The sequence below is a fragment of the Abrus precatorius genome, unplaced genomic scaffold, assembly GCF_003935025.1.
Source record: "Abrus precatorius isolate BTA unplaced genomic scaffold, Abrus_2018 Scaffold0, whole genome shotgun sequence".
Lineage (NCBI taxonomy): Eukaryota > Viridiplantae > Streptophyta > Magnoliopsida > Fabales > Fabaceae > Abrus > Abrus precatorius.
Window position 1 is genome coordinate 2,995,665 of NW_020874290.1, and position 24,238 is coordinate 3,019,902.

The 24,238-nt window shown below is 40.5% G+C and overlaps 1 non-coding gene across 1 annotated transcript; it reads left to right on the top strand.

Annotated features, from left to right (window-relative positions):
* Positions 1–18,522: 18,522 nt before the first annotated feature.
* Positions 18,523–18,629, top strand: LOC113853547. Its single transcript, XR_003502637.1, has one exon. It is a non-coding gene; the product is annotated as a small nucleolar RNA R71 (small nucleolar RNA).
* The last annotated feature ends 5,609 nt before the right edge of the window (positions 18,630–24,238 follow it).

Here is a 24,238-nt window from a genome sequence, read left to right on the forward strand (position 1 = left end):
GCGAAACTCGTCTCAGCCCACTGAAACTCCTTGAATATCAGTACTAGGACTAAAACGAAGGCTTTCACACCAGCTTCTCCCCTTTTGGCACTTTCTGACGCTTTTGGACTCAAGTTTCACTTTTCGTCTCTTTTGGTCCCTTTTTGCTTACCGGCAAAGGAAGAGGTACGAAACTAGTCTCAGGCCACTGAAACTCGTTAAATATCAGTACTAGGACTCAAAGGTAGGCTTTCTCACAAACTTTTCCCCTTTTGGCACTTTTTGGCACCTTTAGGCCATAGATCCAGTTTTGGTCTCTTTTGGTCCCCTTTTGCTTACCGGCAATGGAAGACGTGCGAAACTCGTCTCAGCCCACTGAAACTCCTTGAATATCAGTACTAGGACTAAAACGAAGGCTTTCACACCACCTTCTCCCCTTTTGGCACATTCTGGCGCTTTTGGACCTAAGTTATAATTTTGGTCTCTTTTGGTCCCATTTTGCTTGCCGAAAAAGGAAGACGTGCGAAATTCGTCTCAGGTCACTGAAACTCCTTCAATATCAGTACTAGGACTAAAAAGAAGGCTTTCACACCAGCTTCTCCCCTTTTGGCACTTTCTGACGCTTTTGGACTCAAGTTTCACTTTTCGTGTCTTTTGGTCCCTTTTTGCTTACCGGCAAAGGAAGACGTGCGAAACTAGTCTCAGGCCACTGAAACTCGTTGAATATCAGTACTAGGACTCAAAGGAAGGCTTTCTCACAAACTTTTCCCCTTTTGGCACTTTCTGGCACCTTTAGGCCCTAGATCCAGTTTTGGTCTCTTTTGGTCCCCTTTTGCTTACCGGCAATGGAAGACGTGCGAAACTCGTCTCAGCCCACTGAAACTCCTTGAATATCAGTACTAGGACTAAAACGAAGGCTTTCACACCACCTTCTCCCCTTTTGGCACATTCTGGCGCTTTTGGACCTAAGTTATAATTTTGGTCTCTTTTGGTCCCATTTTGCTTGCCGAAAAAGGAAGACGTGCGAAATTCGTCTCAGGCCACTGAAACTCCTTGAATATCAGTACTAGGACTAAAAAGAAGGCTTTCACACCAGCTTCTCCCCTTTTGGCACTTTCTGACGCTTTTGAACTCAAGTTTCACTTTTCGTGTCTTTTGGTCCCTTTTTGCTTACCGGCAAAGGAAGACGTGCGAAACTAGTCTCAGGCCACTGAAACTCGTTGAATATCAGTACTAGGACTCAAAGGAAGGCTTTCTCACAAACTTTTCCCCTTTTGGCACTTTTTGGCACCTTTAGGCCCTAGATCCAGTTTTGGTCTCTTTTGGTCCCCTTTTGCTTACCGTCAATGGAAGACGTGCGAAACTCGTCTCAGCCCACTGAAACTCCTTGAATATCAGTACTAGGACTAAAACGAAGGCTTTCACACCACCTTCTCCCCTTTTGGCACATTCTGGCGCTTTTGGACCTAAGTTATAATTTTGGTCTCTTTTGGTCCCTTTTTGCTTGCCGAAAAAGGAAGACGTGCGAAATTCGTCTCAGGCCACTAAAACTCCTTGAATATCAGTACTAGGACTAAAAAGAAGGCTTTCACACCAGCTTCTCCCCTTTTGGCACTTTCTGACGCTTTTGGACTCAAGTTTCACTTTTCGTGTCTTTTGGTCCCTTTTTGCTTACCGGCAAAGGAAGAGGTGCGAAACTAGTCTCAGGCCACTGAAACTCGTTGAATATCAGTACTAGGACTCAAAGGAAGGCTTTCTCACAAACTTTTCCCCTTTTGGCACTTTTTGGCACCTTTAGGCCCTAGATCCAGTTTTGGTCTCTTTTGGTCCCCTTTTGCTTACCGTCAATGGAAGACGTGCGAAACTCGTCTCAGCCCACTGAAACTCCTTGAATATCAGTACTAGGACTAAAACGAAGGCTTTCACACCACCTTCTCCCCTTTTGGCACATTCTGGCGCTTTTGGACCTAAGTTATAATTTTGGTCTCTTTTGGTCCCTTTTTGCTTGCCGAAAAAGGAAGACGTGCGAAATTTGTCTCAGGCCACTAAAACTCCTTGAATATCAGTACTAGGACTAAAAAGAAGGCTTTCACACCAGCTTCTCCCCTTTTGGCACTTTCTGACGCTTTTGGACTCAAGTTTCACTTTTCGTGTCTTTTGGTCCCTTTTTGCTTACCGGCAAAGGAAGAGGTGCGAAACTAGTCTCAGGCCACTGAAACTCGTTGAATATCAGTACTAGGACTCAAAGGTAGGCTTTCTCACAAACTTTTCCCCTTTTGGCACTTTTTGGCACCTTTAGGCCATAGATCCAGTTTTGGTCTCTTTTGGTCCCCTTTTGCTTACCGGCAATGGAAGACGTGCGAAACTCGTCTCAGCCCACTGAAACTCCTTGAATATCAGTACTAGGACTAAAACGAAGGCTTTCACACCACCTTCTCCCCTTTTGGCACATTCTGGCGCTTTTGGACCTAAGTTATAATTTTGGTCTCTTTTGGTCCCATTTTGCTTGCCGAAAAAGGAAGACGTGCGAAATTCGTCTCAGGCCACTGAAACTCCTTGAATATCAGTACTAGGACTAAAAAGAAGGCTTTCACACCAGCTTCTCCCCTTTTGGCACTTTCTGACGCTTTTGAACTCAAGTTTCACTTTTCGTGTCTTTTGGTCCCTTTTTGCTTACCGGCAAAGGAAGACGTGCGAAACTAGTCTCAGGCCACTGAAACTCGTTGAATATCAGTACTAGGACTCAAAGGAAGGCTTTCTCACAAACTTTTCCCCTTTTGGCACTTTTTGGCACCTTTAGGCCCTAGATCCAGTTTTGGTCTCTTTTGGTCCCCTTTTGCTTACCGTCAATGGAAGACGTGCGAAACTCGTCTCAGCCCACTGAAACTCCTTGAATATCAGTACTAGGACTAAAACGAAGGCTTTTGGACCTAAGTTATAATTTTGGTCTCTTTTGGTCCCTTTTTGCTTGCCGAAAAAGGAAGACGTGCGAAATTCGTCTCAGGCCACTAAAACTCCTTGAATATCAGTACTAGGACTAAAAAGAAGGCTTTCACACCAGCTTCTCCCCTTTTGGCACTTTCTGACGCTTTTGGACTCAAGTTTCACTTTTCGTGTCTTTTGGTCCCTTTTTGCTTACCGGCAAAGGAAGAGGTGCGAAACTAGTCTCAGGCCACTGAAACTCGTTGAATATCAGTACTAGGACTCAAAGGAAGGCTTTCTCACAAACTTTTCCCCTTTTGGCACTTTTTGGCACCTTTAGGCCCTAGATCCAGTTTTGGTCTCTTTTGGTCCCCTTTTGCTTACCGTCAATGGAAGACGTGCGAAACTCGTCTCAGCCCACTGAAACTCCTTGAATATCAGTACTAGGACTAAAACGAAGGCTTTCACACCACCTTCTCCCCTTTTGGCACATTCTGGCGCTTTTGGACCTAAGTTATAATTTTGGTCTCTTTTGGTCCCTTTTTGCTTGCCGAAAAAGGAAGACGTGCGAAATTTGTCTCAGGCCACTTAAACTCCTTGAATATCAGTACTAGGACTAAAAAGAAGGCTTTCACACCAGCTTCTCCCCTTTTGGCACTTTCTGACGCTTTTGGACTCAAGTTTCACTTTTCGTGTCTTTTGGTCCCTTTTTGCTTACCGGCAAAGGAAGAGGTGCGAAACTAGTCTCAGGCCACTGAAACTCGTTGAATATCAGTACTAGGACTCAAAGGTAGGCTTTCTCACAAACTTTTCCCCTTTTGGCACTTTTTGGCACCTTTAGGCCATAGATCCAGTTTTGGTCTCTTTTGGTCCCCTTTTGCTTACCGGCAATGGAAGACGTGCGAAACTCGTCTCAGCCCACTGAAACTCCTTGAATATCAGTACTAGGACTAAAACGAAGGCTTTCACACCACCTTCTCCCCTTTTGGCACATTCTGGCGCTTTTGGACCTAAGTTATAATTTTGGTCTCTTTTGGTCCCATTTTGCTTGCCGAAAAAGGAAGACGTGCGAAATTCGTCTCAGGCCACTGAAACTCCTTGAATATCAGTACTAGGACTAAAAAGAAGGCTTTCACACCAGCTTCTCCCCTTTTGGCACTTTCTGACGCTTTTGGACTCAAGTTTCACTTTTCGTGTCTTTTGGTCCCTTTTTGCTTACCGGCAAAGGAAGACGTGCGAAACTAGTCTCAGGCCACTGAAACTCGTTGAATATCAGTACTAGGACTCAAAGGAAGGCTTTCTCACAAACTTTTCCCCTTTTGGCACTTTTTGGCACCTTTAGGCCCTAGATCCAGTTTTGGTCTCTTTTGGTCCCCTTTTGCTTACCGGCAATGGAAGACGTGCGAAACTCGTCTCAGCCCACTGAAACTCCTTGAATATCAGTACTAGGACTAAAACGAAGGCTTTCACACCACCTTCTCCCCTTTTGGCACATTCTGGCGCTTTTGGACCTAAGTTATAATTTTGGTCTCTTTTGGTCCCATTTTGCTTGCCGAAAAAGGAAGACGTGCGAAATTCGTCTCAGGCCACTGAAACTCCTTGAATATCAGTACTAGGACTAAAAAGAAGGCTTTCACACCAGCTTCTCCCCTTTTGGCACTTTCTGACGCTTTTGAACTCAAGTTTCACTTTTCGTGTCTTTTGGTCCCTTTTTGCTTACCGGCAAAGGAAGACGTGCGAAACTAGTCTCAGGCCACTGAAACTCGTTGAATATCAGTACTAGGACTCAAAGGAAGGCTTTCTCACAAACTTTTCCCCTTTTGGCACTTTTTGGCACCTTTAGGCCCTAGATCCAGTTTTGGTCTCTTTTGGTCCCCTTTTGCTTACCGTCAATGGAAGACGTGCGAAACTCGTCTCAGCCCACTGAAACTCCTTGAATATCAGTACTAGGACTAAAACGAAGGCTTTCACACCACCTTCTCCCCTTTTGGCACATTCTGGCGCTTTTGGACCTAAGTTATAATTTTGGTCTCTTTTGGTCCCTTTTTGCTTGCCGAAAAAGGAAGACGTGCGAAATTCGTCTCAGGCCACTAAAACTCCTTGAATATCAGTACTAGGACTAAAAAGAAGGCTTTCACACCAGCTTCTCCCCTTTTGGCACTTTCTGACGCTTTTGGACTCAAGTTTCACTTTTCGTGTCTTTTGGTCCCTTTTTGCTTACCGGCAAAGGAAGACGTGCGAAACTAGTCTCAGGCCACTGAAACTCGTTGAATATCAGTACTAGGACTCAAAGGTAGGCTTTCTCACAAACTTTTCCCCTTTTGGCACTTTTTGGCACCTTTAGGCCATAGATCCAGTTTTGGTCTCTTTTGGTCCCCTTTTGCTTACCGGCAATGGAAGACGTGCGAAACTCGTCTCAGCCCACTGAAACTCCTTGAATATCAGTACTAGGACTAAAACGAAGGCTTTCACACCACCTTCTCCCCTTTTGGCACATTCTGGCGCTTTTGGACCTAAGTTATAATTTTGGTCTCTTTTGGTCCCATTTTGCTTGCCGAAAAAGGAAGACGTGCGAAATTCGTCTCAGGCCACTGAAACTCCTTGAATATCAGTACTAGGACTAAAAAGAAGGCTTTCACACCAGCTTCTCCCCTTTTGGCACTTTCTGACGCTTTTGGACTCAAGTTTCACTTTTCGTGTCTTTTGGTCCCTTTTTGCTTACCGGCAAAGGAAGACGTGCGAAACTAGTCTCAGGCCACTGAAACTCGTTGAATATCAGTACTAGGACTCAAAGGAAGGCTTTCTCACAAACTTTTCCCCTTTTGGCACTTTCTGGCACCTTTAGGCCCTAGATCCAGTTTTGGTCTCTTTTGGTCCCCTTTTGCTTACCGGCAATGGAAGACGTGCGAAACTCGTCTCAGCCCACTGAAACTCCTTGAATATCAGTACTAGGACTAAAACGAAGGCTTTCACACCACCTTCTCCCCTTTTGGCACATTCTGGCGCTTTTGGACCTAAGTTATAATTTTGGTCTCTTTTGGTCCCATTTTGCTTGCCGAAAAAGGAAGACGTGCGAAATTCGTCTCAGGCCACTGAAACTCCTTGAATATCAGTACTAGGACTAAAAAGAAGGCTTTCACACCAGCTTCTCCCCTTTCGGCACTTTCTGACGCTTTTGAACTCAAGTTTCACTTTTCGTGTCTTTTGGTCCCTTTTTGCTTACCGGCAAAGGAAGACGTGCGAAACTAGTCTCAGGCCACTGAAACTCGTTGAATATCAGTACTAGGACTCAAAGGAAGGCTTTCTCACAAACTTTTCCCCTTTTGGCACTTTTTGGCACCTTTAGGCCCTAGATCCAGTTTTGGTCTCTTTTGGTCCCCTTTTGCTTACCGTCAATGGAAGACGTGCGAAACTCGTCTCAGCCCACTGAAACTCCTTGAATATCAGTACTAGGACTAAAACGAAGGCTTTCACACCACCTTCTCCCCTTTTGGCACATTCTGGCGCTTTTGGACCTAAGTTATAATTTTGGTCTCTTTTGGTCCCTTTTTGCTTGCCGAAAAAGGAAGACGTGCGAAATTCGTCTCAGGCCACTAAAACTCCTTGAATATCAGTACTAGGACTAAAAAGAAGGCTTTCACACCAGCTTCTCCCCTTTTGGCACTTTCTGACGCTTTTGGACTCAAGTTTCACTTTTCGTGTCTTTTGGTCCCTTTTTGCTTACCGGCAAAGGAAGACGTGCGAAACTAGTCTCAGGCCACTGAAACTCGTTGAATATCAGTACTAGGACTCAAAGGAAGGCTTTCTCACAAACTTTTCCCCTTTTGGCACTTTCTGGCACCTTTAGGCCCTAGATCCAGTTTTGGTCTCTACAAACTACTCAATCTAGCTATTCTTATGTTACTAATGATATTGAAACTCAAATTCCTCGGCAATGGCGCTAAAAACTTGTTGTTCGCAATCTAACACTAGCAAGTGCACTAGGATTGCAGCAAGTGATGAGTAAATTTAAGATCAGAATATCGTCTCCACAGGGAATTTAGGTTTCAAGTACCACTTCACAGAATTATAACCATTTGAGCCATACGAATTTTAGAATGAGATTTGTAACATATAACAGCAGTAAACAAAAGCAATTAAAGTAAAGAACTTGCAGAAAAACAAAGTATGTAATGAAATGAGATAGGAATGAAGAATAGTTAGGAATTTACTTCACAAGAATATTAGTATTAATTCAATTATGCCTCTGAACATTCAAGAACTTGGTTAATTGACAATCAGAACTAGAACTATAAGATTGCAGAATTAGGTCTCCTTATCCCTAAGAATCCCTAAACTCTGGTTGCCAATTCAGATCGGAGCAAACAATCCAATTTCCATTGGTAAAGATTCCTCTTGATTAATCAAATGAATTTCCATTCAAAGATTGCATGAAAAGCAGAATTAACAACTCAATTAATCCAAGAACTTTAAGTTCAGAAGATAAAGTCGAATCAACACATCAATTCGAGTTCCATAAACCCCTAATTATGGGAAATTAAGCACACATTGCAACAAAAACAGAGAAAGAAGAAGAAGAAGATGAAGAAGAATGCAGAGTAGCCATGGCCACGAGCTGCAATCCGATCCCTCTTCTTGGAGCTTCAAGCTTCGACCCCAATTTTCTCTCCACTCTCTCTCAACGAGAATCTAACTAACAAAACAGAAAATGAGCAAAAGATCCCAGTTTTCGCGCTTCAATCATGTATATATAGAAACCCCAGTTCTGCGCGTTGTCACTTTTCTTCACAAGAGTAACCACGCAGAAGCTTTATGTAGTGCGCGTGTTCACTTCCAGAAGCAAGAGTAACCACGCACAACTTGCAGAGTTGAAGGCTTCTTTGGAACATTCACTTTTATTCATAATAGTGGCAACACAGGAGGTCAAAGGGCTGCGCGTGATCACTTTCTTGAGTAATAGTAACCATGCGCAAGCTGTCCTGATACAAGTGCCTCTGGAACGCTCACTTTCTGTGGCGAAAGTGACAACGCGCAGCTCCTCAGGAATGGAGTCGTCTCTGGAACGTTCACTTTCGTTGGCGAAAGTGATAACGCTCACTCTTGTAAATAAAAGTGATTACACACAGGCTCTTCTTCTCCTTTAGGCTCTGGAATGATCACTTTCACTAACAATAGTGATCACGCCCAGGCTGCAATCCATAATTCTTGTATTTTGGAGTCCAACATTGCCATTCTTCCTCTTCCTTTCCATTGATTCTCCATTTCCATGACTTTTGCTCAAATTATTCCTTCAAAAACAAGATAAATTCCTTAAGAACTAAGCATAAATTCTACAAATGCGAAAATAACTACAAATTGAAATAGAACTTTCAATCATTCTCTTTTTCTGAGTTTTTCTGCTTTCTTCATATATTTTCCTTATTAAATGAGCTAGAATTATGCTAAAATATCAGTAAAAATATGGATTCATCACCACCCCAAACTTGAATTTTTGCTTGTCCTCAAGCAAATCAAACCAAACCAAGGGTAAGTTCCTCCATTTTCAAATTCAGTTCATAAACTGCTTTTCTCAGATTTTCTAGTTTCCAATTCTATGTTTTCTGCAAAATTTTCAATCAAGTTATTCCTCCAAATACTCATCATGATATTCCTACTGCATAATCATCATTAAGTAAGAATTGCTACCTAAGTTCATACATTTAATCAAAATTCATGTGAGTACAATTAATCAACATGATCACAGCTCACTTGGAAGTGTTTCTCTCATCACTCAACAGTGTTTAGGTGCTGTTTTCACTCTAAATCATCAATTTCACTGCACTCTACCATATGCTTGCCCAATTTCTCCATCTCCTCTGCTTAGTACAATTAATCACACATCTAAAGGACTTTTTCAGGTTATAACAAGGCTAAGGTTAAGGTAGGTATCAAAGGAAATGGAAAACAATACATGCAATTTCAAAAGATCAGAGGCATTTTGAGTGATTTATTTTAAAACTAGCCTGGATCTACATTATTCCTCCTTACTTCTCTCACTTATGCAGCAAACAAATTTTTTTTCTTGCAACAGAATTTTCACTATGTAAGTGTTCTTCTTTCTTGCTTTCAGTCACTATCGTTTTTTTCTGCAGCACTTTGCTGCACTTCTTTTCTTTTGAACTCACATTTTTGTTCTTTTCACAGCTTTGCTTCATAAATTTTTCATTTTACTGCAGCATTTTTGTTCTTTCTTTCTGGCTTGTTGAATTCAAACTTAGATAGCATGCTATTTCCCACCCCAAACTTAGAACATTGCTTGTCCTCAAGCAATTAAAATCTGGATACCACCCCAAACTTAGTTTTAAAACTCATTCTTGATTAAACTCATTATGCCTTTGATCTTTTGAATGGTAAAAATTGGTTTTTCAGCAAGGCTTATAATGAGGTAATTTCAAGAAAAGGGATATTAAGCTCAAAAGGGTGAACTAAGACATTCAATCATAAAGGAAGGCATTTAGGCTGATTAGGATATCAATCATGGCCTCTATCATGTGGGTGAAAACTGTAACATGCATATTCAATTTAAGAACAAGGGTAAGTTCTAGAGAATGCAGCCAAATATGATTAATCACACAAGAAAAAGAATTAGACAGCTCAAATCTCACTAGGTATTTATAAGTGATCATGAGGATTAATGAAAACACAATGCACTCTTCAGAAATTTATGCACCTAGTGGCAACTGCCTCATTTTTGAAAATACAAGTGTGATCTCATTTTGAGAATGGGAAAAACAACTTAAAAAGAAATTCACACAGAATTCACAAAATTGTCAATCATTTTTATTTAATTAACAGCCAGCAATTTATTATCTATTCTAGTATTTGGTGTTTTTCATGAATAATTCAGTGTAATTGTGAAGCTAACTCATGAATAAGAGGTAGAGAATGAAACCCCCATTTCATGGCAGCTGGTGCAAGTGTCAGCTTCCAAGGTGTGTGAGTGTTGTGTGGTTGTGACATTTTCTGCACAAAACACCAAAAATTCAATCAATTATCAAGTGAAAAGGGATTGAATTCTGCAGAATTAATGTATGTTCAAAATATAATTGTTCAGAATTAGCATGAAACCAAAATATACCAAGTGTGCAAATTACAAATCCAAATTCTAAAATGAAACCAAAAAGTTTGAAACTTAATTACAAGACCATCAAGAGAAAATTTGAATTAACAGAAAATAAAACAAAAATCCTAAACTAGTCATCTTGGGCATCCTCTTCATCAGAAATTTCATCTTCATCTTCTTCCTCATCCTCCTCATCTTCTTCTTCCTCCACCACTTCTTCAGTTGGCTGTGGAAAATGAGTCTTGTAGATTGGCAAGTCTTTAAAGACTGATGAGCGTAGACATTGAGCATTCTCGGCCAAGTCTGGTGTGATAAAGTTCATCTTTGGTCATTCCCATCTTCTGACCAAGATTCATCAACACACATTCCACTAGCATAGTTCCTGCCTTCAAACTGTTGTGGAGCTCAGTTTGTCGTTCAGCCAATTGATTTTTCCTTTCAACCAAAAGATGTAGGATGTCCTTCATCTTCATTGGTTTCTCCTTTCTGAACTGGGTGGGGATAGGTGCAGCTGAAGTGCAGGAGGTGGTGGCATAGATTTCCTTTACCATTGAGACAGAGATAGAGGGAGCAGATCTGATTTTCTCTTGGTAGTCTCCAACTTCAACCCCTGCATCCTCACAAAGTAAAGTGATTAATGAGGGAAAGGCTAGTGAATCTCTTTTTGTTTTCAGAATATTTAAGATACATTCACTAATTACTTCCCCTGCATCAATATACATATCATTAACTATAGCAAACAATAATTCAGCCCTCTTTACTGCCAGGGTTGAGCTATGCTTGACTGGCATGAAAGAGTTCAACAGAAAAGTACTCCAGACTTTAGCAAATGGTAGCAGGTTCTTGGTGGTGATACACTTGGGTTTCTGGGCGAGGTTCAGCTGCCAAGTTGTGCCTGGGCTTCCAATTCTGTGCAGGATTTCAATATAATCCTTGTCTGGACTATTCTTAAAGTCAGTGAAGTCCATCTGCCCAGGTTGCCTTTCAGTGTAAATTTCCAACACTCGATTGATGTTGGCAGCAGTGAAATCCACCCTCCTACCCTTGACCATTGTGTGAAATTTGGGAATTTGGTCTCCCTTGAACCGCATTGCATTTGCATAAAACTCCTGTGTAATTTCTCTCCAACCATTATCAGCCAAGGAGCAGAAGTTGTCCCATCCCCTTTTCTGCCTTCAGCAATTTCAAAGGCTCTATCTGGGACAATCTTCCTCCTCAGAATATTTGCCTTGAAATAGTTTTCGTGAGCAATACTCCTGAATCTTGGATCATGATCAGTAGGGGTAGAGGTAGAAGGAGCATTTCTTCTGGTCGGCTGAGGTGGTGAATAGGTTGCAGGTGTGGGTACACTTGGCTGAGGAGGGTCAGCGATTTCAATGGGTGAGGAAGGTGAGACACCATCAGTTCTTGCTCTTTTAGTGGTTGAAGAATTCCTGGCTATTCCAGCTTGCATATTCCTGATAGATCTCCTTCTTGGAGTGTTGCTGGCAGATCCAGCTTTGGTCTTCTTAGAAGGTCCAACTGGTGTATTCAAAGAAGTTCTGACCATTTTGAAGTGGCTGCAAAAACAAGCAAGTAATTTGACAGTTTAAAATTCATGACACAGAATTGTGACAGTATACATCTCTTTACTAGATAAATTCAATCAATCCATGTGCAGAATTCCAACTTGCAGTATGTATCTTTTTACAATCAGTTGCTGTCATGAGAATGTAATCATATAAACACACAAGCACTATTGCAAATTACTAAGCAATCACAGTCAAAATTGGTTAAACCTTTAAATTTGTAGTTTAGAGTGCACACTTTCAAAGCACATCAGGTTAACGCAGAGATGCTATTATAGGTTATCAACATATATATATTTTTTTTACATGCTCTCTTAACTTTTCAGATATACTAGAACTTAGGTACAAAATTAATCAAACCATATTCAGGGGATTTTAAACTGGCCTTCATAATTTGTTCCCTCAGAGTTCACAATTTCACCAAGAATGCAGAAAAAGAATCACAATTTTCAACCACATTTCAACTACTAATGGTTCCTAAAAGAATTTATCTTCTGACAGCAAAATTCCATCCAGAATATTGCCTATTGTTTCTTTGAATCACATATAATTAGGACAGTGCACTCATTCATTATCATCAAAGACTAAAGATCAACTTAATGCAGGACTATCAGTATGCTATCTGTATAATCAGGCAGTGCAATATACAGCAGTAATTCGTTCCATACAACTCAGTTCAGACATCAACATTCAAATATTGCATGCAAAGAGTATTTTCGTTGATGGCAACTGGAGTATTTCTATTTCTTTCAAAGTCATGTTCAAATTTTTCGCATAATGCAGATATGAATATGTTAACAGAGGAGATTGAATGACTTTGAAAACTTATTCACAGTATTTAAAGTTCCTTAAATCGAATACGCTCAAGATATTTCCCCATTTGCCATTTTTGACATTTTTCCAGAGTTGAAGCAAAGAAAAACCCTAAATACAATTTCAGAGAATGCAGAGAACGTACCTTGAGCTTCAGAAATGTGAATGACAGTGAAAAAGAAGGAGCAATTGCTTGCTGGTTGCTTCACGAAAGATTAAAAGTCAGAGGAATTTCAGAGGGAAATGGGGATTTAGGTTTAAATGGATGTGAGCGTGGTTCCTTTATATGGGGTCTGGGGTCACGCGTGTGCACGTGCCCACTTTTTAAGTGAGAAGTGAACGTTCCCTTATTAATAAAATTCTGCGTTGTCACTCTTGTCGAACAGAGTGAGTGTTCCAGAGAGCTTGGAAATTTTGAATGCAATGCGCGTTATCACTATTGCTGGGCAAAGTGATAACGCGCAAGCTTTTTGCTTGAGCGTGGTCACTTTTTTCAGTAAAAGGAGTAACGCGCTATGAAATATTTCATACTTACCTATGCATGGTTACTCTTGACAAGGAAAGGAAGTGATCCAGAGAGTGTGTTTTTCCCATCTGCCTCTGCGTTATCACTCTCATCAGCGAGAGTGATTATTCCAGAGAGCTGTGTTTCCCAGTCAGTTTTTGCGTGATTGCTTTCCTGCAAAAGAGTGATTCCTTTCATCAATCCAAGTTCTCCAAACTTTAATTGGCTCACTTAACAAATCATAATCATTCCAATACACACTCATCATATAAAATACCTACTTCCCTCATCATGTTCACCCTTAATTACATATGCAACATTCATCCAAGGCTGAATTCTGCAGAATTTCTACTTAACATATTCACAATGCAATTCTAACTTTTCCATAACACATTATAGCATGAAGTCCAATTGCATTTATCAGATTCACTACAAATGACAGATTTAGCATGCTTCAAACTTTACCTTTTGCATCAAAATTACAGAATATGATGAGTTTGATGCAGAACTTTGTATTTTGCAGAAAATTTGCAGAATTTGATAACTATTATTCAGACTGTACAAGAACTTTAAGCATTCTAATTAATTCCAATCTGCATTCTTGTTTCAGCCACCAGATTTATTCCAAACATCAGATTCAGCAAGGTAACCAAGATGAAAAGTTCAGACTTTGACTTCTATGAATACTGTTAATTCAAAAATAATGCAGAAAACTTAAATTGGGTTAGAAATGTGAGTTGCCTCTCACAAAGCGCTTCTTTAATGTCATTAGCTTGACATTAAATGTTTCTCACTCAAGAGAAACCAGTTTCATGCATGATATGTTCCTTGTAAACTCCTCTCCATGATAGATCTTCAATCTTTGGCCATTGACCTTGAATTCTCTCCCTGTTTTCAGATCTTCTATAAGAATTGCTCCAAAGGGAGAAGTTTCCTTGATAAAAAATGGTCCAGACCATCTAGATTTCAGTTTCCCTGGAAACAATTTTAATCTTGAATTGAATAATAGTACTTGCTGGCCAGGTCTGAAATCTTTTTGCAGAATAAATTTGTCATGGATCCTCTTGGTTCTTTCTTTGTACAACTTTGCATTCTCATAAGCTTGTTGTCTAAATTCTTCCAATTCATGCAACTGTAAAACTCTCTTCTTTCCAGCACTTGACAAATCAAAGTTAAGCCACTTGGTAGTCCAATATGCTCTGTGCTCCAGCTCTAGAGGTAAGTGACAGGCCTTTCCAAATACTAGCTGATATGGAGACATACCAATTGGAGTTTTAAAAGCAGTTCTATATGCCCACAGTGAGTCATCCAGTTTCTTTGACCAATCCTTCCTTGAACTGTTCACTACTTTCTCTAGAATTTGCTTGATCTCTCTATTTGAAACCTCCACTTGTCCACTTGTTTGTGGATGGTATGGAGTAGCAACCTTATGCTTCACACCATATTTCATTAATACAGCTTCAAGATACTTGTTGCAGAAGTGAGTACCTCCATCACTTATCAGCACTCTAGGCACACCAAATCTTGAAAAAATGTTCTTTCTTATAAAAGAAATCACTACCTTTGCATCATTTGATCTGGTGGGAATTGCTTCTACCCATTTAGACACATAATCCACTGCAACTAGAATGTATTCGTGTAAGAATGATGGGGGAAATGGTCCCATGAAATCAATCCCCCATACATCAAATGGTTCCACTTCTAGGATGTTGGTTAATGGCAGCTCATGTCTTCTTGAAATATTTCCAGTTCTTTGACATTTATCACAGTTTTCCACATACTTCTTGGCATCTTTGAAGAGTGTAGGCCAAAAGATACCTGCTTGCAAGACTTTTGCAGCAGTCCTTGAACTTGCATGGTGGCCTCCATATTCTGAATTGTGACAATGCCATAGTATCTCAGCTTGCTCACTTTGTGGAATGCATCTTCTAATTAACCCATCTATTCCAATTTTGAACAGATATGGGTCTTCCCACACATAGAATTTGCTGTCATGTAAGAACTTCTTCTTTTGCTGCCAAGTAAACCTCTTTGGAATGAATTGAGTGGCTTTAAAATTTGAAATGTCAGCAAACCAAGGCACGTTTTCCACTGCAAACAGCTTTTCATCTGGAAATTCTTCATTTATTTCCAATGATTCAGTGGTTAAACTCTCCAAAGGAAGTCTGGACAAGTGGTCTGCTACACTGTTTTCTTTCCCTTTCTTGTCTTTGATCTCTAGCTCAAATTCTTGGAGGAGTAGAATCCATCTTAATAATCTTCGTTTTGCATCCTGTTTTGTCAAAAGATATTTAAGAGCAGCATGATCAGTGTATACAATCACTTTTGAACCCATTAAATATGATCTGAACTTATCAAAAGCATATACAACAGCTAAAAGTTCTTTTTCTGTTGTTGTGTAATTCACTTGTGCAGGATTTAACACTTTGCTTGAATAATATATAGCATGTAATTTCCTATCTTTTCTCTGTCCTAAAACAGCACCCACTGCACTATCACTTGCATCACACATGAGTTCAAAAGGTAATTTCCAATCTGGTTTTGCAAGAATAGGTGCAGAAATCAGTTTCTCTTTTAAAACAGAAAATGCATGCAAACAATTATCATCAAATATGAAATCTGCATCTTTTACAAGTAAATTACTCAAGGGTTTAGCAATCTTGGAAAAATCTTTTATGAATCTTCTATAAAAACCAGCATGTCCGAAAAAACTTCTAACTCCCTTAACATTGACAGGTGGAGGCAATTTACTAATGAATTCTATTTTAGCTTGGTCCACCTCCATTCCCTTCTCTGAAATTTTGTGACCAAGGACAATGCCTTCTTGTACCATGAAATGGCACTTCTCCCAATTTAACACAAGGTTAGTATCTTGACATCTCTGCAAAACAGTGGATAGATTAGCTAAACAATCATCAAAAGAATCACCAAAAACAAAGAAATCGTCCATGAACACTTCTATGATGTTTTCTACCAAATCAGAAAAAATAGAAAGCATGCATCTTTGGAAAGTGGCAGGGGCATTACACAAACCAAATGGCATTCTCCTATATGCAAAGACTCCAAATGGACATGTAAATGCAGTTTTCTCTTGATCTAAAGGATCTACAGCTATTTGATTATATCCTGAATACCCATCAAGAAAACAATAAAATGAATGTCCAGCAAGTCTTTCTAACATTTGATCTGCAAATGGTAGTGAGAAATGGTCTTTTCTGGTTGCATCATTTAATTTTCTATAGTCTATGCACATGCTCCATCCAGTCACAGTCCTAGTAGGGACAAGTTCATTCTTTTCATTAGGTACAACTGTCATACCACCTTTCTTTGGAACAACTTGGACTGGACTTACCCAATTGCTGTCAGAAATAGGGTATATTATTCCTGCATCTAACAGCTTTATGACCTCTTTTTTAACTACCTCTTTCATGGCTGGATTTAACCTCCTTTGTGGCTGCACAACAGGCTTAAAATTCTCTTCAAATAAAATTATGTGCTTACAAAATGAGGGATTTATACCTTTCAGATCTGCAATACTCCAGCCAATTGCAGATTTGTGTTCTCTCAAAATTCTGAGCAATTTTTCCTCTTGTTCTTCCTTAAGTTCATTGTTGATGATGACTGGATTTTCATGTTTCTCATCCAGAAATGCATACCGCAAGTGTGAAGGGAGTTGTTTCAGTTCTAGCTTTTGCTTTTCCTCTTCTTTAGCGTCCTTTTTCAACTCTTCTTTCACCAAATTTTCTGCAGGTTTTTGCATCGGCAGAGCTTCCAATTGCTGCTATATTTCCATGATATCTTCTTCATTCAGAGTTTCAGATTTGTCATTCCCTGCAGATATTATTTCTTCTAACACAGCAGTTTCATCAAATTCTTTCATATGGTGTTGTGTAATAAAAGCATCCAGTATATCTACCTTCATACATGTATTATCTTCAACTGGATATTTTAAAGCTTCAAACACATTAAATATTACCTTCTCTTCTTGAACTCGAAGCATAAGTTCACCTTTTTGCACATCTATTAAAGCTCTTCCGGTTGCAAGAAATGGCCTCCCTAGGATCAAAGGAATGTTAGAATCCACCTCCATGTCCAGAATTACAAAATCTGCAGGAAAAATGAACTTGTCAACTTTAACTAATAAATCTTCAACAACTCCATATGGATAAGTGTATGATCTATCAGCTAGCTGCAGTGTAATGTTGGTGGGCTTCACTTCCTCTATGCCAAGTTTCTGCAGAACAGCCAATGGCATCAGATTTATGCTTGCTCCCAAGTCACACAATGCTCTTCCCACAGTGCAGTTTCCTATTTCACAAGGAATGCTAAATGATCCAAGATCTTTCAACTTTTGAGGAAGCTTTCTCTTAAGAATGGCACTGCACTCCTCTGTCAAAGGTACTGTTTTGTCATGCTCTAGCTTCCTTTTTCTGGAAAGTAGTTCTTTCATGAACTTTGCATATGAAGGCATTTGCTCCAAAGCTTCTGCAAAAGGAATGTTAATTTGTAATTTCTTAAAGACATTCATAAACCTTTCAAATTGTTCCTCTTGTTTAGGATTTTGGACTCTCTGAGGATAGGGCAGCCTCTTGTATTTTTCTGGGTCTATTGGCTTACAAGCTTCCTCAAAGAGTTGCTTTTTGGTTTTCCTTTCGGAATTCATAGGCATATCTACTTTTTCTTCTAAATGGTCTTTCTTCAATAGCTTAAAATTTCCTTGTTGCAGATCTTGTTCAATGTTTCTTTCTGCTGCATCATTCGCTTTCTTTTCTGCTGGTTTAGGGCTTGCAACTACAGCTCCACTCCTTGTAGTTATGGCTTGACATTGCTCTTTAGGATTGATTACTGTATTGCTTGAAAATCTTCCTTCATCCCTGCTGGATAGTTGTTCAGCTAATTGTCCAATTTGTGTCTCTAGTTTCTTCATGGAAGCTTCTTGGTTTTTGAAGCTTGTTTGAGTCACCTTCATGAATTGTAGCATAGTTTCTTCCATCTCAGTCAACCTCTCATTCATAGGTCTAGAAAATTTTTGATTTCCTTGAGGTTGAGTGGATGAGTTCCTCTGAAAATAAGGCTGTTGTGTTGCTGGACCTGCATTAGAAAAAGGCAAATTTGAATTAGAATTCTTTGCAGCAGAATATTGATTATTCCAATTAGAATACTGCTGAGTTCTATTATTTGAAAATTGAAATCCAGGGGGATAGGATGGCTGTTGTCTCTGAAAATTATTCATATAATTCACTTGCTCTTGTGGTTCACTTGTGGATGCCTCACATGCACCATTTGCATGGTTCCCTCCACAAAAATCACAACTTAGCTGACTGGTAGGCATACTCCCTGTTTGCAGATTGTTGATTTGTTGTGTCAAGGCAGCTAATTGTTCTGAAAACAATTGATTTTGTAGCTGATTTTGTGCAAGAAAAGTTTCTAGAACTTTAGCTTCATGACCAGACTTTCTTCCTTGATTCCTTGAGTTTGAATTCTGATACATTGAAGATGCCATCATGTCAATAATCCTTTGAGCTTCTTCCAAGGACTTTGTATTTAATGAACCTCCAGCAGCAGCATCAACCATTGTTCTTGTTACTGCATTCATCCCATTATAAAAAGTTTCCAATTGCATCCAATCTGGAATACAATGATGTGGACACCTTCTTAGCAATTCTTTGTATCTTTCCCAAGCTTCATACAATGATTCTCCATCTTGCTGAACAAAGGATGTAATTTCTCCTCTCAGTTTAGCAACTTTGGATGGAGGGAAGTACTTGGTTAGAAACCTGTTCACAAGTTCTGTCCAAGTTGTAATGCTTCCTTGTGGTTGAGCTTGTAACCAGCATTTTGCTCTATCTCTTAAGGAAAAAGGAAATAGTCTCAGTCTAATGGCTTCTTCACTAACCCCATTTATTCTTATGGTGTCACATAGCTGTAAAAAATTTGAAATATGTAAGTTAGGATCATCAGAATTTCCACCAGAAAACTGATCTTGTTGGACTAAGTGTAACAAGGCAGGTTTAATCTCAAAATGGTTGGCTTGAATAGTTGGCCTGTTTATAGAAGAGTTAAAACCTTGCATGTTAGGAATTGCATAGTCCCCTAATGTTCTAATTCTATTTTGTTCTGCCATCTCTATTTCTGAATTTAGTTGTCTCAAAGATGTAGGTGTTCTTTTCACTCTAGGATTACTCTGAGATTCTGGAGAATGGACAGCTTCTAACTCACTATCACTCCTTATGACTTTTTCTGCTCTAGACTCTTTTCTCAATCTTCTTAAGGTTATGTCTATGTCAGGATCAAAGACTAGAGTTGATTTGTTTTTGTTTTTGCCACGCATATACACTTCAAAATGAAACAAAAGTAAACTACAAGTTAGTATTCAGAACTGCACCACGAAAATTATGCAGCAAATATCAGTAAAAGTAATTGAAACACAAGTTTAAAAGCTACAGAATTACGCAAAATGGACAAAATGTCTAACTACAGACTAATACTACAGAAATTCAGAGAAACAAACTAGTCAATCTAGCTATTCTTATGTTACTAATGATATTGAAACTCAAATTCCCCGGCAACGGCGCCAAAAACTTGTTGTTCGCAATCTAACACTAGCAAGTGCACTAGGATTGCAGCAAGTGATGAGTAAATTTAAGATCAGAATATCGTCTCCACAGGGAATTTAGGTTTCAAGTACCACTTCACAGAATTATAACCATTTGAGCCATACGAATTTTGGAATGAGATTTGTAACATATAACAGCAGTAAACAAAAGCAATTAAAGTAAAGAACTTGCAAAAAAACAGAGTATGTAATGAAATGAGATAGGAATGAAGAATAGTTAGAAATTTACTTCACAAGAATATTAGTATTAATTCAATTATGCCTCTGAACATTCAAGAACTTGGTTAATTGACAATCAGTTTCGCATAGTAATAGCCAAAGGTTAATTCCTTAACTCATTGACCCTAACAATCCACTAAACCTCCCTAATCCCTTAGGTGAGATTCAATTTCAAGTTGCATTAAGAATTAGAACTATAAGATTGCAGAATTAGGTCTCCTTATCCCTAAGAATCCCTAAACTCTGGTTGCCAATTCAGATTGGAGCAAACAATCCAATTTCTGGTAAAGATTCCTCTTGATTAATCAAATGAATTTCCATTCAAAGATTGCATGAAAAGCAGAATTAACAACTCAATTAATCCAAGAACTTTAAGTTCAGAAGATAAAGTCGAATCAACACATCAATTCGAGTTCCATAAACCCCTAACTATGGGAAATTAAGCACACATTGCAACAAAAACAGAGAAAGAAGAAGAAGAAGATGAAGAAGAATGCAGAGTAGCCATAGCCACGAGCTCCAATCCGATCCCTCTTCTTGGAGCTTCAAGCTTCGACCCCAATCTTCTCTCCACTCTCTCTCAACGAGAATCTAACTAACAAAACAGAAAATGAGCAAAAGATCCCAGTTTTCGCGCTTCAATCATGTATATATAGAAACCCCAGTTCTGCGCACACTGGCAACGCTCACTCTTGTAAATAAAAGTGATTACGCACAGGCTCTTCTTCTCCTTTAGGCTCTGGAATGATCACTTTCACTAAAAATAGTGATCACGCCCAGGCTGCAATCCATAATTCTTGTATTTTGGAGTCCAACATTGCCATTCTTCCTCTTCCTTTCCATTGATTCTCCATTTCCATGACTTTTGCTCAGATTATTCCTTCAAAAACAAGATAAATTCCTTAAGAATTAAGCATAAATTCTACAAATGCGAAAATAACTACAAATTGAAATAGAACTTTCAAACATTCTCTTTTTCTGAGTTTTTCTGCTTTCTTCATATATTTTCCTTATTAAATGAGCTAGAATTATGCTAAAATATCAGTAAAAATATGGATTCATCAGGTCCCCTTTTGCTTACCGGCAATGCAAGACGTGCGAAACTCGTCTCAGGCCACTGAAACACCTTGAATATCACTCCTAGGACTCAAAGGAAGGCTTTCTCACCACCTTCTCCCCTTTTGGCACTTTCTGGCGGTTTTGGACCTTAGTTCCAGTTTTGGTCTCTTTTGGTCCCCTTTTCCTTACCGGCAAAGGAAGACGTGCGAAACTCATCTCAGGCCACTGAAACTCCTTGAGTATCAATACTAGGAGTCAAAGGAAGGCTTTCACACCAGCTTCTCTCCTTTTGGCACTTTCTGGCGGTTTTGGACCCAAGTTCCACTTTTGGTTTCTTTTGGTCCCCTTTTCCTTTCCGGCAAAGGAAGACGTGCGAAACTCGTCTCAATCCACTGAAACTCCTTGACTATCACTCCTAGGACTCAAAGGAAGGCTTTCACACCAGCTTCTCCCCTTTTGGCACTTTCTGGTGGTTTTGGACCCAAGTTCACGTTTTGGTCTCTTTTGGTCCCTTTTTACTTACCGGCAAAGGGAGACGTACGAAACTCGTCTCAGGCCACTGAAACTCCTGGAATATCAATAGTAGGAGTCAAAGGAAGGCTTTCACACCAGCTTCTCCCCTTTTGGCACTTTCTGGCGATTTTGGACCCAAGCTCCAGTTGTCATCTTTTTTGGTACCCCCCCTCTACTTACTGGCAAAGGAAGACGTGCGAAACTCGTCTCAGGCCACTAAGACTCCTTGAATATCATTACTAAGACTAAAAAGAAGGCTTTCACACCAGCTTCTCCCTTTCTGGCACTTTTTGGCACTTTTGGATCCAAGTTCCAGCGTTGTCTATTTTGGTCCCCTTTTGCTTTCCGGCAAAGGGAGACGTGCGAAACTCGTCCCAGGCCACTGAAACTCCTTGAATATCAATACTAGGAATCAAAGGAAGGCTTTCACACCAGCTTCTCCCCTTTTGGCACTTTCTGGCGGTTTTGGACTCAAGTTCCACTTTTGGTCTCTTTTGGTCCCATTTTCCTTACCGGCAAAGGAAGACGTGCGAAAATCATCTCAAGCCACTGAAACTCCTTGAATATCAATACTAGGAGTGAAAGGAAGGCTTTCACACCAGTTTCTCCCCTTTTGGCACTTTCCGGCGGTTTTGGACCCAAGTACCACTTTTGGTCTTTTTTGGTCCCCTTTTCCTTACCGGCAAAGGAAGACGTGCGAAACTCGTCTCAAGCCACTGAAACTCCTTGACTATCACTTCTAGGACTCAAAGGAAGGCTTTCACACTAGCTTCTCCCCTTTTGGCACTTTCTGGCGCTTTTGGACCCAAGTTCTAATTTTGGTTTCTTTTGGTCCCCTTTTACTTACCGGCAAAGGGAGACGTGCGAAACTCGTCCCAGGCCACTGAAACTCCTTGAATATCAATACTAGGAGTCAAAGGAAGGCTTTCACACCAGCTTCTCCCCTTTTGGCACTTTCTGGCGGTTTTGGACCCAAGTTCCACTTTTGGTCTCTTTTGGTCCCCTTTTCCTTACCGGCAAAGGAAGACGTGCGAAAATCGTCTCAAGCCACTGAAACTCCTTGAATATCAATACTAGGAGTGAAAGGAAGGCTTTCACACCAGTTTCTCCCCTTTTGGCACTTTCCGGCGGTTTTGGACCCAAGTTCTACTTTTGGTCTTTTTTGGTCCCCTTTTCCTTACCGGCAAAGGAAGACGTGCGAAACTCGTCCCAAGCCACTGAAACTCCTTGACTATAACTCCTAAGAGTTAAAGGAAGGCTTTGACACCAGCTTCTCCCCTTTTGGCACTTTCTAGCAGTTTTGGACCCAAATTCCAGTTTTCGTCTAATTTCGTCCCCCCCTTCGCTTACTGGCAAAGGAAGACGTGCGAAACTCGTCTCAGGCCACTGAAACTCCTTGACTATCACTCCTAGGACTCAAAGGAAGGCTTTCACACCAGCTTCTCCCCTTTTGGCACTTTCTGGCGGTTTTGGACCCAAGCTCCAGTTTTCGCCTCTTTTGGTCCCCCCCTTTGCTTACCGGCAAAGAAAGATGTGCGAAACTCGTCTCAGGCCACTAAGACTCCTTGAATATCAGTACTAAGACTAAAAACAAGGCTTTCACACCAGCTTCTCCCTTTCTGGTGCTTTTGGTTCCAAGTTTCACTTTTGGTCTCTTTTGGTCCCCTTTTGCTTACCGGCAAAGGGAGACGTGCGAAACTTGTCCCAGGCCACTGAAACTCCTTGAATATCAATACTAGGACTCAAAGGAAGGCTTTCACACCAACTTCTCCCCTTTTGGCACTATCTAGCGCTTTTGCACCCAAGTTCCAGTTTTGGTCTCTTTTGGTCCCTTTTTGCTTACCAGCAAAGGGAGACATGCGAAACTCATCCCACACCGCTGGAACTCCTTGAATATCAATACTAGGAGTCAAAGGAAGGCTTTCACAGCAGCTTCTCCCTTTTTGGCACTTTATGGCGCTTTTGGACCAAAGTTCCACTTTTGGTCTCTTTTGGTCCCCTTTTACTTACCGGCAAAGGGAGACGTACGAAACTCGTCTCAGGCCACCGAAACTCCTTGAATCTCTATAGTAGGACTCAAAGGAAGGCTTTCACACCAGCTTCTCCCTTTTTGGCACTTTCTGGCGGTTTTGGACCTAAGTTCCAGTTTTCGTATCTTTTGGTCTCCTTTTGCTTTCCGGCAAAGGGAGACGTTCGAAACTCGTCACAGGCCACTGAAACTCCTTGAATATCAATACTAGGAATCAAAGGAAGGCTTTCACACCAGCTTCTCCCCTTTTGGCACTTTCTGGCGGTTTTCGACTTAAGTTCCACTTTTGGTCTCTTTTGGTCCCCTTTTCCTTACCGGCAAAGGAAGACGTGCGAAACTCGTCTCTAGCCACTGAAACTCCTTGACTATCACTTCTAGGACTCAAAGGAAGGCTTTCACACTAGCTTCTCCCCTTTTGGCACTTTCTGGCGCTTTTGGACCCAAGTTCTAATTTTGGTTTCTTTTGGTCCCCTTTTACTTACCGGCAAAGGGAGACGTGCGAAACTCGTCCCAGGCCACTGAAACTCCTTGAATATCAATACAAGGAGTCAAAGGAAGGCTTTCACACCAGCTTCTCCCCTTTTGGCACTTTCTGGCAGTTTTGGACCCAAGTTCCACTTTTGGTCTCTTTTGGTCCCCTTTTCCTTACCGGCAAAGGAAGACGTGCGAAACTCGTCTCAAGCCAGTGAAACTACTTGACTTTCACTCCGAAGACTCAAAGGAAGGCTTTCACACCAGCTTCTACCCTTTTGGCACTATCTAGCGCTTTTGGACCCAAGTTCTCATTTTGGTCTCTTTTGGTCCCCTTTTGCTTACCGGCAAAGGGAGACGTGCGAAACTCGTCCCAGGCCACTGAAACTCCTTGAATATCAATACTAGGAGTCAAAGGAAGGCTTTCACACCAGCTTCTCCC